We start from the raw sequence: 14,535 nt of genomic DNA on the forward strand, positions 1-14,535 counted from the left end.
CACTGAACACAGTATTCAAGGTGCGGCCTCACCAGTGCCGAGTACCTGGGCACAATCACTTCCCTAGTCCTGCTGGCCACACTATTGCTGATAGAAGCCAGGATGCTATTGGCCTTCTTGGCCACCTGGGCACGCTGCTGGCTCATATTCAGCTGGCTGTCGACCACCACCCCCAGGTCCTTTTCCACCAGGCAGCTTTCCAGCCACTCTTCCCCAGGCCTGTAGCGTTGCATGGGGTTGTTGTGACCCAAGAGCAGGACCCCGCACTTAGCCTTGTTGAACCTCATACAATTGGCCTCGGCCCATCGATCCAGCCTGTCCAGATCCCTCTGCAGAGCCTTCCTACCCTCAAGCAGATGAACACTCCCGCCCAACTTGGTGTTGTCTGCAAACTTGCTGAGGGTGCACTCGATCCCCTCATTCAGGTCATTGATAAAGATATTAAACAGAACTGGCCCCAATACTGAGCCCTGAGGAACACCACTTGTGACTGGCCGCCAACTGGGTTTAACTCCATGTTCATGTATGTGTATGTTCATGTTCTCTAAGCAGACTGTTTCTCTCCCATTATTAGCTGTTCCTTTCCTTCCTAAACCATGCACAGAGGCCATTGAATACTTCAGGTTTTTATGTACCATCCCTCACTTATATTCTCTTACATTCATCAAATGCCCCATGTTTTCTTTGAACTTTTGCACGTGTTGAAACCCGTCTCACCCTTAATGTTCCCTGCTAGTCTTATCTCCAGCTGGGCTTTGGCTTTTCTAATTTCATCCTGAAGTGCCCAAGGAGTGCTTTTATCTTCTTTCTTTCTCTGTCCTTGATTTTGCTTCTTGCATGTTTCTTTTTATTGTCTTTCAGTCCCTTGTGACACTCCCTGCTTACCCAAACAGTCTTTCTGCTGAAAATCCTGGTCTTTCTGCACAATGAGGTGATTTGTTCTGAAGCTTACTCAAAAGCTTTATTCCCCTTTTTAATCAGCTGAAAGCAATGTGCTGTCCACTATACTGTCTCAAATTTTCCCTCTCCCTCATGCCCACTTCTCATGGGATTCTGCTAACAGTTCCCTGAATAAACCAGTGTCTGCTTTCCTAAAGTCCAGTCTTAACTCTGCAGTTTACCTCATGCCTATCCTCAATATATATATAAATAATAATTCCTGCCTGCATTTGCAATGTTGACTGTTAACCAGCACTTTAGAAATTTCCTTCAGTAATGTCATCATTAGTAATACAACTTTTTTACATACATTTTGAAATATGAAGATATACAGTTACAAATAATAGTATTAAAAGGGCTTCTGTGACTGAAAGGTAACTGTGAGTTAAATTTTTATAAGCTAGCAGGTCTTTCATGAATTTTATTCAAGCTTTTAAGATATAATTCCCATGAAAAATCTGTTGATGCAGTTCTTTGACATAGTATAAAGTTTGCGTGTTTTATTTCTCATACTCAGTAAAAATCTCATCTTGCAGATCACTGCTATAAATATCAATTTGGATGTGTACAGGACTAGAGTGCACATTGTTAAAGTATTTAGATGTGTGAAATGACCTCTGTCTGTATTCATGCTTATTTTCATGTATTCATACCGTGACATTTCATACTCATCATGAATGGCAGCTGAATCATGTGAAAACTTAAGAGTTTGTTCTAGCAGAAACTGAACATACAGAAATAATATTCACACATTATATCAGGATGATTTAAGTGAATTATGATATCTGAACAAAGTCAGATTTACAAAATCAGGCAAAAAGCATGTTGCCTAACTGTATACTCCTCAGAAATTATACTAGCACAGAAATCTCACGCTGAATGCATTCTTTTTATAGATGTGATTGCTTAAAGAGAAACAACAAATTCTTTAATGAAATCCATTAGAAGTCAAAAGGAATAGCTCATCATACCTTAGTGTAGCTGCTAAATATAGTACTCATTTAAAATGATTACTGTTGCTCTTCTGTCTGTGCTTGTATCTTAGAAATTTTGTAGAAAAAACTAATCTTTTTTATAGCTACTTTTTATTTTGTGATGAATACCTGTTGAGTTAAAATTATTAGTAAACTAATAATGGAAAACAGTGTAGGGCAATCTAGTAAGGCAAACAAGGTAAGAACCAGAGTGAGGAAACATGAAGTGAATTTTGCCTCATTAAATGTAATTGCAATGATCTCATTGACTTCAGTAAAACAGTGTTTTATCCTTGGGTTCTTTTTTTTAACTTAGTTGCTGACCTGCTCTTATTTTCAGCAAGTCATTGGCTGATTCTGTACCTCTTCCCACCATTCCTTGCATATCTTGTTTACTTAGATTAAAACTGCTCTCTGTCTTCCTAAAACTGTAGTCAGATGTATGATTGTAGTACAGTTCCAGTGCTGGTTTTTACCTTGTTAATGACAGCATGTGTAGGGGAGGGTGTACAAGGACACCTGGAACTCTTAGATTGCTGTATCATGCTTGAGATTATACACCAAGTCTCCACTGCTGTTATTACCCAAGTCAGCTAAAGAAAAGTTAGGATGAGTATATCCACCCGATATTACAGTCATACATCTGACTGCAGTGTTTCTACTGTATGTAGAATAGTGGGACTGTGGTGTGTGGTTATTTTTCAAGGTGCAATTGTAATATAATGATAGCTGTAGCTTCTTGTGTGTTCGTCAACAGACTAAATTTTCTCTTTCAAAATCTAGCTCAACAGGACTCTGAGCACTGGTACCTAATTTTATATCTTCTGCTCCTCCAATTCTAATCATGCCACATAGAGTAATATGGGTATAATTATTGAAAAGCATGCAACTGAAATTATTCTTGAACTTGTTATGTTATTGCTATAGATGTCAGGATGAACATAAATCTATTTTCTTAAAATAATTTAGCATTTATATAACCCTTGTATCACCTGTGCAGAGCATATAATTACTGACATTATTAAATGCATCCCACATCACAAATACATGACTAATAGGTTCTAGCAGAAACTGATGAGTAATGCCAAACTGTATTTATTATTACCCTGCAATTGAGCAATCTGAGTACTTACCAAGAATTTTTAAAATATGGGGAGTATTTTGTAGATACCTGTGGTGCCTCACAAAAGAAATGTGCTGTGCCACTTAGTGGAGTGGAAGCCACAGTACTGTGCTCTAATTGAAAACACAGCTCTTTACCATTGCAGTGAATCAATGCAGTGCTTCAAGTAGCCTTATTAATTCCCATAGGATTGGTGCTATGTATATGAGAATATATTGGTGCTCTGCATATGAGAAGTTTGTTCTCTTCTAAGAACAGGCTGCAATCTTCCGGTTTTCTTAAATTTTGTCAGAGTGTGTAATAAGCTAAGGTCAACCACCTCTTCTGGCCTTCCTTTTAGCATCATATTCTCCAGGTAATATGTATCCTGGGGACCTCTACAAAGTAAAATCCTTAGTTATTCTTTGGGAGAAGGTGCAACTACAATACTGGCAGTGTCAGTAGTGGGCCTGTGCTGTCCATCTGCAGCATCCTGCTGATTTTCTTCCCTCCTCCACTGAACCCCTGCTCTACAGAGGATCTTCCTGGTGTTGAAGGTATATGATCCTCTTCTGTATAAAGGAAGATATAGGTGTTGTCAATGTCTTTCCCTTGTTTGCTTTGTGTTTTGATTAAGAAGGCATGTATCTCTGTATTGAGTCCAGTCCTACTTCACATCCATATTGAGTGAAAGGGCAACTTTGAGGTGGCCTTGAGGGAATAACAAAAGAGCAAGCGTAGACCTACGCTGTTTCTTACTCATCCACATGCAGTATGGATGATGTGGATATGAATGCCATTAAATTACTTGCATCCTAACAACCTCCATGGACCCCATTCTTGCAGAGAGGGTTAGGGAAACAGAGAGACTGAAAGTCAGAGAGGTTTCATTGGCAGCTCAGTCTTCGACTACTTTCACAGCCATGTGGGTAGCTGCAGCCACACTATGAGGAACAGTATGGAAGCATGTAGTTCTGTCAGAAGACATATCAAACTGAAACCCGTTCCCTCTCTTGACACAATGAAGACATAGTTGCATTGCGCTGAGTTACTACTTTCCCAATATTTGCCAAAGTGACTATGTTATAACTTCATAATTTAGTTTGAGCTGTAAAGTCTTATAAAAACAGAAATATCTCCTTGAACAGCTGTGTAAAGGGATATATTGTTTCATTCAGAGAAATGAAACATAGAAATGGTTTCTGTGCTAAGACTACATCCTTTTAAAACTGGTAGATGGCAGTAGAGAATCTGCTTTGACATTGTCTATAGATTTACTGAGAGGAGTTTGTTAGCTTTTTGTACAAAAATAAAAATCCTTTTATCTGTTCCATAGTCTTGAAAAAAATAGCACTTATCTGACTAGCGAATCTTTTCTGTTTTGTTTTCTTAGAACAGTAATCATATTTAGCTCAGAAATGATTGATCCTAGATTTTTTTTATTTTTTTATTTCAGTGACATAGACTTTCACAATATATTTTTGACTTTATTACTTTCCTCTTTTTCAAATTGTAATACTGTGTGTAAAATCTGATTTTGTTGTGTGATTTGTAGGATAGATTGCCTCTAAAATAAATACAAGACTTAGATATAATCCTGTGTTTATTATATATTGTATTTGTGAAGTAGCGGTTTTTGCAGTAGCTGTGAATTACTGAAGGCAAGACTTTTTCCTCACCTTGTGCATGAGTAAAGAACAGAAATAGATTTTGTGTTCCTAGAAATCTGTTTTTATCTAAGTTCCAGGGAAGGAAAAGTTAAAATCTTGACATTTCCTCATTTTTATTTTTCCATGAATTTTTATTTTAATTTTCAGGTCAAACATGACTTTCTAGTAGTTCCATATGAAGCCACATGGGATCATTCATTGTCTTTGTTGCTTCCCATTCTGTTCATTCTCTCTCTTAATTTCTCTAACGGCGTGGGTTTTTTACTGTAATGTGTTGGTCAATATCATAGCAGCATATATCCACAGAAACCAATAAAGTATGCAATAGATTAAAAAACTGAGATGCACAATTAAGTTAATAACTAGGGAAATAAATATTGACATTTTAAGTTTGACTACCCCATCTTTATTAATACATGCAATTTATATTTTTCTGTGCTGACAACGTAAAAAAAAATACAGTGTATGAATTTTCCACTAAGAATGGTGAAAATATTCAGTAGCAGTTCCTGTATGCTGTTCATGGTCATTAGATGCACTGTTCACAAGTGAATTAGTCTACTGAATTTTTTATATAAATACTGTTATGATTAGTTGACCTTACTTAAAACAGACAGCTTCTACAAAGACTCATGGTTCTGAATAATATTCTCATCCCTCTTTAAACAGACTGTTATTGGTGATAGCTTTTATATTTTGATTAACTTTCTTTCCATCCCTCTCATATTTTCAGTGATGATACTGTTTTCCTGCTTTATGGTAGATTTTTTCACTCTTATCATTAGTCAAAATATTTAGGTGTGTATTTGGACTGGACTAGCACAATATATAAGAGCTTTTAGTGTATAATATATTAAAAGAATATGTTGCAATATCAAAGGTGAGCATTCAAAGGTTAGGTATTGTAAAAGTACTCTTATTTTGAGTACCCTGTATTATACAACTATGATTAGATTTTCAGTTTCCTTAGTATTATAAGTACATACCTTGGTGCCTTTCCAAACTAGAGTGCAAAAGATATGATTCGACAGACCTAGATGTCTGCATCTGCTAGTCACTTCTAGTCTCTCTTTGTGGTCATAGAAGTGTCGTGTTTAAGGCACGATTAATCTCATCCTAGAGTAAGTATGTGAAGTTGATTTTAAGTTGACCTGATGGTAACATATATATTGTGCAGTGAGAGGAGCTGAATTCTTCTTGAGTTTTGAAGTTAGGTTTCCAGGAAATTAAAATCCTCATTCTACTTTCCACAACATAGATGAGTCTATCTGAGGTACCTACGTAAGGAACTTAGTTTTCCTATGTACTCAATAGGAGGGCCTTCCAAATGACAAATCAGCCCACTTCAGATGTAGGGAGGCTAAGGTGGTAATCTTTGTAATTTAAGTAAGTTTTAAGTAAGCTTTAAGTAAGTGCCTAAGGGTTGGTGGGGTGAATTTGTGCTTGTCTGTTTTAAGTTTGATTTAAGTGACTATGTACAGTGCCCTCTCTCAACCCAAGAGTTATTTTGTCTCCTGTCATGGTTTAACCCCAGTCAGCAACTAAGCACCACGCAGCCACTTCCCCCTTCCCCCTCCCAGTGGGGTGAGGAGGAGGAAAGGGAAAAAAAAGTAAAACTCGTGGGTTGAGATACGGACAGTTTAATAACTAAAGTAAAATATAATACTAACAATAGTAGTAATGAAATATAATAATAATAATAGTAATGAAAAGGAATACAACGAAAAAAGGAAAGGGGGGAAAGAAAAAAAACCACAGTGATTCACAATGCAATTGCTCACCACCCACTGACCGATGCCAGAGCCGTGATCCGCGCCTCCCGGCCAACTCCCCCCTGTTTATATACTGGGCATGACGTTCCATGGTATGGAATACCCCTTTGGCTAGTTCGGGTCAGCTGCCCCGGCTCTGCTCCCTCCCAGCTTCTTGCACACCTGCTTGCTGGCAGAGCATGGGAAACTGAAAAGTCCTTGGCTTAAGATAAGCGCTACTTAGCAACAACTAAACCATCAGTGTGTTATCAATATCATTCTCACACTAAATCCAAAACACAGCACTGTACCAGCTACTAAGAAGAGAGTTAACTCTGTCCCAGCCGAAACCAGGACATCTCCGTAAATACAGATTCCTAATCATATTCCCTTTGTCAGCTGAATCAAGGTCTCCTCCTAGGTACTCATCCAGTCTGTGTGCTCATTCCTGTCCTGCCACCTTACAGAGCCATTTTTGTCTTTCATATGGCCCCCAGGAATGTATTCCTGATACTCCTCTTTCTTTTAAATCCAGTTTCCCTTCCAACTCCAAACTTGTTTCTCTTGCTGGGAGGTGAAAACAGTTCCATGGCGTGACTGCAAACATATCACATAACCTGGGAGACTTTTGTGATACACCTGGTAATTCTAATAGGGAAATATATCCCACTCATGGTTTTATTCAGGTCGTTCCCAATCTTAACACAGTCTTTGTCCCAATCCATGCATTTGACTCTCTATTTTTTTACAGGACATAAACTGAAACAAGAAAGGTCCAGACTGGATATTAGGGGAAACTTTTCCATCATTAGGACAGTAAAGCAGTGGATCAGGTCATCCAGAAAGGTTATGCAGTCGCTGTACTTGGGATTTTTCCAGACCAGGCTGGATAAAGCCCTGAGCAACCTCAGAGCTCACCATGCTTCAAGCAGGTCGTTAGACTAGAGACTTCCTGAGGTCCTTTCCAACCTGAATTATTCTATGATCCTATAAAAATCAATTTCCCTTTTCATTTGCATAACATTCGGAAAGAGACTGATTTGAGAGTACTGAGTAAACCTTTTCTCATGTTTTAGCTGATTTGAAGTAGCATGGACTGGTCAGCACTGTAAGAAACTTCACTGTGAGAATAAAATACTTATGAAATTCAAGTTCTAAAATCAAACTTGTCATCATACTTAAGCAATAATATTTTACAATCTCTAATTCTTTCCTGAGTTTGGACAGATTTCATGGATGTAAAAACTGGCACACAAAAAGATGTCCATCAAATTTGCAGTCCCTTAGGAAAAGCTAGGGGTGCTGAAGCAGTTCAAAGATGAGGTCAACTTGAGTATTTTGACATGACTAAAATGTATTTTCCTCTGTTTCTTGAAGGTGAATGACTGTTCTAGGCTAAAATTTTCAAAAAGCATTCAGGCTGAAAGAGCCACCAGTACACAAAGTTTCAGTCCAACTCATTAATTTTAAAAAATTACAGTCAATTGAAAACAGTGTGCTGTCATGGAAACTTTAGCAGTAAGTTATGCTATCATCATACCTGTTATACTTGAGAGAAGAAATGGGATGAACTGGAAAGAGTTAAAGAATTTCCATGAACATTTGATAAAGGTCATAGTACGTTACATTGCTCTAGAACACTGAGAGTTAAAACTTGATTTCTTTTGACTCAATACTTTAAGTGTTTAACTTTTGATAATCACATCCCAATATTTTTGAGTTACTTTGATAAAATATAGAAAGCAGAAAAGATATAGGTGCACTGAAGAACAAAGAGTGAAATAATGGATAGCTAGTGTATTTCCTATTTAAATTATATTGACAAATTCTGTAATTAGGTAATTAGAAATAGACAGCTAACCCTATACACTAGAGTTAGAAAATAATTACGTGATCTTGCAGTCACTACTTCTCAAATTCCTTTCAGCTATATGGAGCTAAGTGTATATACCTATGAAGGCACTTAAAAAAAGAATACAATACTTAATATTTTCAATCGCTCATATTCACAAAGCAATCATATAAACTTTTTGCAGCTTTATAGTATAAATATGCAAGTTTATATGAAGTACTGCATACTGAATTACCAGTTTGTGCTGGTTTTGGCTGGGATAGAGTTAATTTTCTTCATAGTAGCTAGTATGGGGCTGTTTTGGATTTGTGCTGAAAACAGGGTTGGTAACACAGGGGTATTTTCATTATTGCTGAGCAGTGCTTACACAGAGTCAAGGCCTTTTCTGCTTCTCACACCACCCCACCAGCGAGTAGGCTGGGGGTGCACAAGAAGTTGGGAGGGGACACAGCTGGGACAGCTGACCCCAACTGACCAAAGGTATATTCCATGCCATATGATGTCATGCTCAGCATATAAAGCTGGGGGAAGAAGAAGGAAGGGGGGGATGTTCGGAGTTATGGTGTTTGTCTTCCCAAGTCACCGTTACTCGTGATGGAGCCCTGCTTTCTTGGAGATAGCTGAACACTTGCCTGCAGGTGGGAAGTAGTGAATGAATTCCTTGTTTTGCTTTGCTTGTGGACGCAGCTTTTGCTTTCCCTATTAAACTGTCTTTCTCTCAACCCATGAGTTTTCTCACTTTTACTCTTCCGATTCTCTCCCCCATCCCACCGGGGGGGAGTGAGCGAGCGGCTGTGTGGTGCTTAGTTGCTGACTAGGGTTAAACCATGACACAGTTAAGTATATTTGATATAAATGTTTTATTTCTTTGGAAATGATGGCAGGCAACTATCCAAAACAAATTATAAGAGCCAGAACTATAGCTAAAAGAATGGTATCTGGAAGGCACAAATGTGTATTTATTATCTGTATTGCTTGTCAGAACATTTGCATGTGTGCAGAGTGAAAAGGAGGAAGAATAAGAGGAATGATAAAGATACTATGGTCAAAATATTAATCAGAGAAAATTTTTTGCTAAATTAAAAAAGAATCTTTTCTGCTATACACAATAGCTGGAGCACACAAAAGATTATTAAAGTTTAAAATTAAGCTATGATAATGAGAGGATGAAATGGTATTTTCCATAACAGAAGCTATACTGAGCAGTGGCTTGTATTTTCTTTTCCTCCCTTTAGCTACCAGAGTACTTGCAGAAGCCCTTCTGGTAGGCCTTCGCATCCATTGCTAGTTTCAAACCCAGCTGAGATTTGGCTTTCCTCACTCCATCCTAACACAATTGAGCAATGTCTTTATATCCCTCCTGGGTAGTCCATCCCTGCTCCCATCTTCTGTGGATTACCTTTTTACATTTGAGATCACTAGCTTCCTCTTCATCCATATTGATCTTCTGCCATGCTTGTTCTTTGGCTTGCTTATCATGCTTGCTTCCTGCACATCAGAAAGGACTGTTCTTGTGTTTTGAGGAATTTGTTGTTGAACATTAACCAACTCTTCTGGCCCCCTTTGCCCTTCATGGCAGTTGCCCTTTGGGTCCTGCCAAGAAGATCCCTGACTAAGCTAAAATCTGCTCTCCTGAGGTCCAGGGTTGTGGTTCTACTACTTGCCTTGCTCTCTTCTCTCAGGATTTTAAACTCCACAATCTCATGGCTGGTACAGCCAAGGCTGCACTTGACCTTCACGTCTTCTACCAGTTCTTCATTGTTTATTAGCAATAGATTCAGCAGAGCATCTCCCCTGGTTGGCTAACTGATTGCTTGTATAAAGAAATTCTCTTCAGTGAATTGTAGAAATCTGCGTTCCTTGCACCCTGTCATATTGCCCTCACGGCAGATACTGGGTTGGTTGAAGTCTCCAATGAGTATGAAGGCCTGTGATTGTTGGGCTCCTTCAGGCTGTCAGAAGAAGACTTCCTCTGCTTTCTTGATCAAGGATTATGTAGCACACAGCTACTAAAGCACCACCCATGTTGGTCTGTCCTCTGATCTCTGCCTGTGAGCTCTTAGCTGGCTTGTAACCTGTTCCTAGGCAAAGCTCTGTTCACTCCAGCTACTCCTTTGCCTTGACTGCAACTTCTCCTTGCCTTCCTTTCTGGCAGTTTACTTCAGACTAGACAAAAGTAAGGTTTTGGTACAGTAAGATGCTTCTTCCAGATATTCATTAGGTATGCATGTAGTTCCTCTTGGCACACCAAGTTGCAGGGTCATAGGAGACTCCCTTCTGAAGGGAACAGAAGGCCCAAATATGCAGACTGGACCCACTTAGGGAATTCTGCTGCATCCCTGGGGCCCAGGTTAAAGATGTGAAGAAAAAGCTTCCTACCCTGGTACGGCCCTCAGATTATTATCCGTTATTGATTTTTCAGGTAGGCAGTGATGAAGTTGCAACAAGAAGTCCAAGGGCAATCAAGAGAGACTTCAGGGCCTTGGGACAACTGGTTAAGGGATCAGGAGCACTAGTAGTGTTCTCCTCTATCCTTCCTGTTGCAGGGAATGATGAGGGAAGAAACAGGAAGAGCCAGCAGATCAATACCTGGCTCCGAGCCTGGTGTCACCAGCAGAATTTTGGTTTTTTTGATCATGGGTCGGTCTACACGACACCAGACCTGCTGGCAACAGACGGGGTACACCTGTCTCAAAGGGGGGAAAGGATCTTTGCACAGCAGTTAGCAGGGCTCATTGAAAGAGCTTTAAACTAGTTTTGAAGGGGGAAAGGGATAAAACCAGGCTCGCTAGAGATAAGCCTGAGGGCAGCATGCCAATGTTTGAGGGATGGTGTGCTAGCGAGGTCCTTCAGTCTGCTGTCTCAGTGTAGGTAGCGGACGGAGATCCATGAGGCAGCAAAGATGCAAGGGTTATTGATGTGTTAGAAACCACAGAAGTGCCTGAGAATGGTCACATAGGAATTAGGGCTTCTCTCCCCCAAAAGGTGGCAGGATCAGTAGCCCAACTGAAGTGCATCTACACCAATGCATGCAGCATGGGCAGCAAACAGGAGGAACTGGAAGCCATTGTGCAGCAGGAAAACTATGACATAGTTGCCATCCCAGAAACATGGTGGGATGACTCGCGTAACTGGAGTGCTGCAATGGATGGCTATAAACTCTTCAGAAGGGATAGACAAGGAAGGAGAGGCGGTGGGGTAGCCCTGTATGTTAGGGAGTGTTTTGATCGTCTAGAGCTTAATGGTGGTGATGATAGGGTTGAGTGTTTATGGGTAAGAATCAGGGGGAAGGCCAACAAGGCAGATATCATGGTGGGAGTCTGTTATAGACCACCCAACCAGGATGAAGAGGCAGATGAAATATTCTATGAGCAGCTGGGAGAAGTCTCATGATTGCTAGCCCTTGTTCTCGTGGGGGACTTCAACTTACCAGATGTCTGCTGGAAATGCAATACAGCAGAGAGGAAACAGTCCAGGAGGTTCCTAGAGTGTGTGGAAGATAACTTCCTGACACAGCCGGTGAGTGAGCCAACTTGGGGAAGGCACCCTGCTGGACCTGTTGTTTGCGAACAGAGAAGGACTTGTGGGTGATGTGATGGTTGGAGGCCGTCTTGGGCACAGCCATCACGAAATGATAAGAGTTTTCAATTCTTGGAGAAGTAAGGAGGAGGTTCAGCAGAACTGCCACCGTGGACTTCCAGAAAGCAGACTCTGGCCTGTTTAAGAGCCTGGTTGACAGAGTCCCTTGGGAGGCAGTCCTGCAGGACAACAGAGTCCAGGAAGGCTGGACATTCTTCAAGAAGGAAATCTTAAAGGTGCAGGAGCAGGCCCTCCCCATGTGCCGAAAGATGAGCCGGCAGGGAAGAAGACCGGCCTGGCTGAACAGGGAGCTTTGGCTGGAACTCAGGAAAAACAGGAGAGTTTATGACCTTTGGAAGAAGGGGCAGGTCACTCAGGAGGACTACAAGGACATAGTGAGGTTATGCAGGGAGAAAAGTAGAAGGTCCAAAGCCCAACTAGAACTTAATCTGGCTAATGCCATGAAAGACAATAAAAAATGTTTCTATAAATACATTAGCAACAAAAGGAGGGCTAAGGAAAGTCTCCATCCTTTATTGGATGCGGGGGGAAACATAGTGACAAAGGATGAGGAAAAGGCTGAGGTACTTAATGCCTTCTTTGCCTCAGTCTTTAATAGTAAGACCAGTTGTTCTCCGGGTACCCAGCCCCCTGAGCTGGAAAACAGGGAAGGGGAGCAGAATGAAGCCCCCATAATCCAAGGGGAAATGATTAGCAACCTGCTACCCCACTTAGACACACACAAGTCTATGGGGCCAGATGGGATCCACCCAAGGGTACTGAGGCAGCTGGCAGAAGTGCTCACCAAGCCACTTTCCATCATTTATCAGCAGTCCTGGCTAACCGGGGAGGTCCCAGTTGACTGAAAGTTAGAAATGTGATGCCCATCTACAAGAAGGGCCAGAAGAAGGATCCGGGGAACTACAGGCCTGTCACTCTGACCTTGGTGCCGGGAAAGGTTATGGAGCAGATCATCTTGAGTGCCATCACATGGCACGTACGGGACAATCAGGTGATCAGGACCAGTCAGCATGGGTTTATGAAAAGCAGGTCCTACTTCACTAACCTGATCTCTTTCTATGACAAGGTGATCCGTGTAGTGCATGAGGGAAAGGCTGTGCATGTTGTTTACCTGGACTTTAGTAAGGCCTTTTGACACCATTTCCCACAGCATTCTCCTGGAGAAAACTGGCTGTTCATGGCTTGGATGGGCATGCTCTTCACTGGGTAAAAAAATGGCTGGATGGCCAGGCCCAAAGAGTTGGGCTGAATGGAGTACAACCCAGTTGGTGGCCGGTCACCAGTGGTGTTCCCCAGGGCTCAGTATTGGGGCCAGTTCTGTTTAATATCTTTATCAATGACCTGAATGAGGGGATCAAGTGCACCCTCAGCAAGTTTGCAGACAACACCAAGTTGGGCGGGAGTGTTCATCTGCTTGAGGGTAGGAAGGCTCTGCAGAGGGATCTGGACAGGCTGGATCGATGGGCCGAGGCCAATTGTATGAGGTTCAACAAGGCTAAGTGCTGGGTCTTGCACTTGGGTCGCAAAAACCCCATGCAACGCTACAGGCTTGGGGAAGAGTGGCTGGAAAGCTGCCTGGTGGAAAAGGACCTGGGGGTGGTGGTCAACAGCCAGCTGAATATGAGCCAGCAGTGTGCCCAGGTGGCCAAGAAGGCCAGTAGCATCCTGGCTTCTATCAGCAATAGTGTGGCCAGCAGGACTAGGGAAGTGATTGTGCCCAGGTACTCGGCACTGGTGAGGCCGCACCTCGAATACTGTGTTCAGTGTTGGGCCCCTCACTACAAGAAAGACATTGAGGTGCCAGAGTGTGTCCAAAGAAGGGCAACAAAGCTGGTGAAGGGTTTAGAGCACAAGTCTTATGAGGAGTGGCTGAGGGAACTGGGATTGTTTAGCCTGGAGAAAAGGAGGCTCAGGGGAGACCTTATTGCTCTCTACAAGTACCTGAAAGGAGGTTGTAGTGAGGTGGATATTGGTATCTTCTCGCAAGTAACAAGTGATAGGACAAGAGGAAATGGCCTCAAGTTGTGCCTGGGGAGGTTTAGATTGGATATTTGGAACAATTTCTTCATTGAAAGGGTTGTCAAGCATTGGAAGAGGCTGCCCAGGGAAGTGGTGGAGTCACCATCCCTGGAGGTATTTAAAAGACGTGTAGATGTGGTGCTTAGGGACATGGTTTAGTGGTGGAGTTGGCAGGGTTAGGTTTACAGTTGGACTTGATGATCTTAAAGGTCTTTTCCAACCTAAACGATTCTATGATTCTGTGTTCTACAGATAGATTTGATAGATCTATACTTTATGTGTATTTATCTTTTGTTTTATGTCTTGTAAGACATTTAATATAAGAATAAAATTATGGTAAATGTTATAGAAGTGAAAATAATGGTTCAGTGTACTCTCATTTTGTAGTGCTTCATAGTCCTTGTCAAAGCTGATAAATAAGAAGCTGCTGTTTGCTTCAGCGAAAGAAAATGAAAAAAACCCACTACATCATTGCACATCTTTCAAGAACAGAAAATAAGTCAAAACCCAGCAGAAACAATTTGACTTCCTGCCTCATTCTGTCTAACAATTAAATAGCCCAGTCCTTCTGAACAATTAATAAAATTTTTATTATCAAGTTTAATTCTTTAAAGTGAAGCAATAGAGG

The 14,535-nt window shown here is 41.1% G+C and overlaps 1 protein-coding gene across 1 annotated transcript in view; it reads left to right on the forward strand.

The window, feature by feature from the left end:
• DYNC2H1 (dynein cytoplasmic 2 heavy chain 1) overlaps positions 1-14,535 on the forward strand; it is a 191,520-nt gene that overhangs the window by 128,734 nt on the left and 48,251 nt on the right. The window lies entirely within an intron of this gene.

This window comes from Gymnogyps californianus, chromosome 1 (assembly GCF_018139145.2).
Source record: "Gymnogyps californianus isolate 813 chromosome 1, ASM1813914v2, whole genome shotgun sequence".
NCBI classification, from domain to species: Eukaryota; Metazoa; Chordata; class Aves; order Accipitriformes; family Cathartidae; genus Gymnogyps; species Gymnogyps californianus.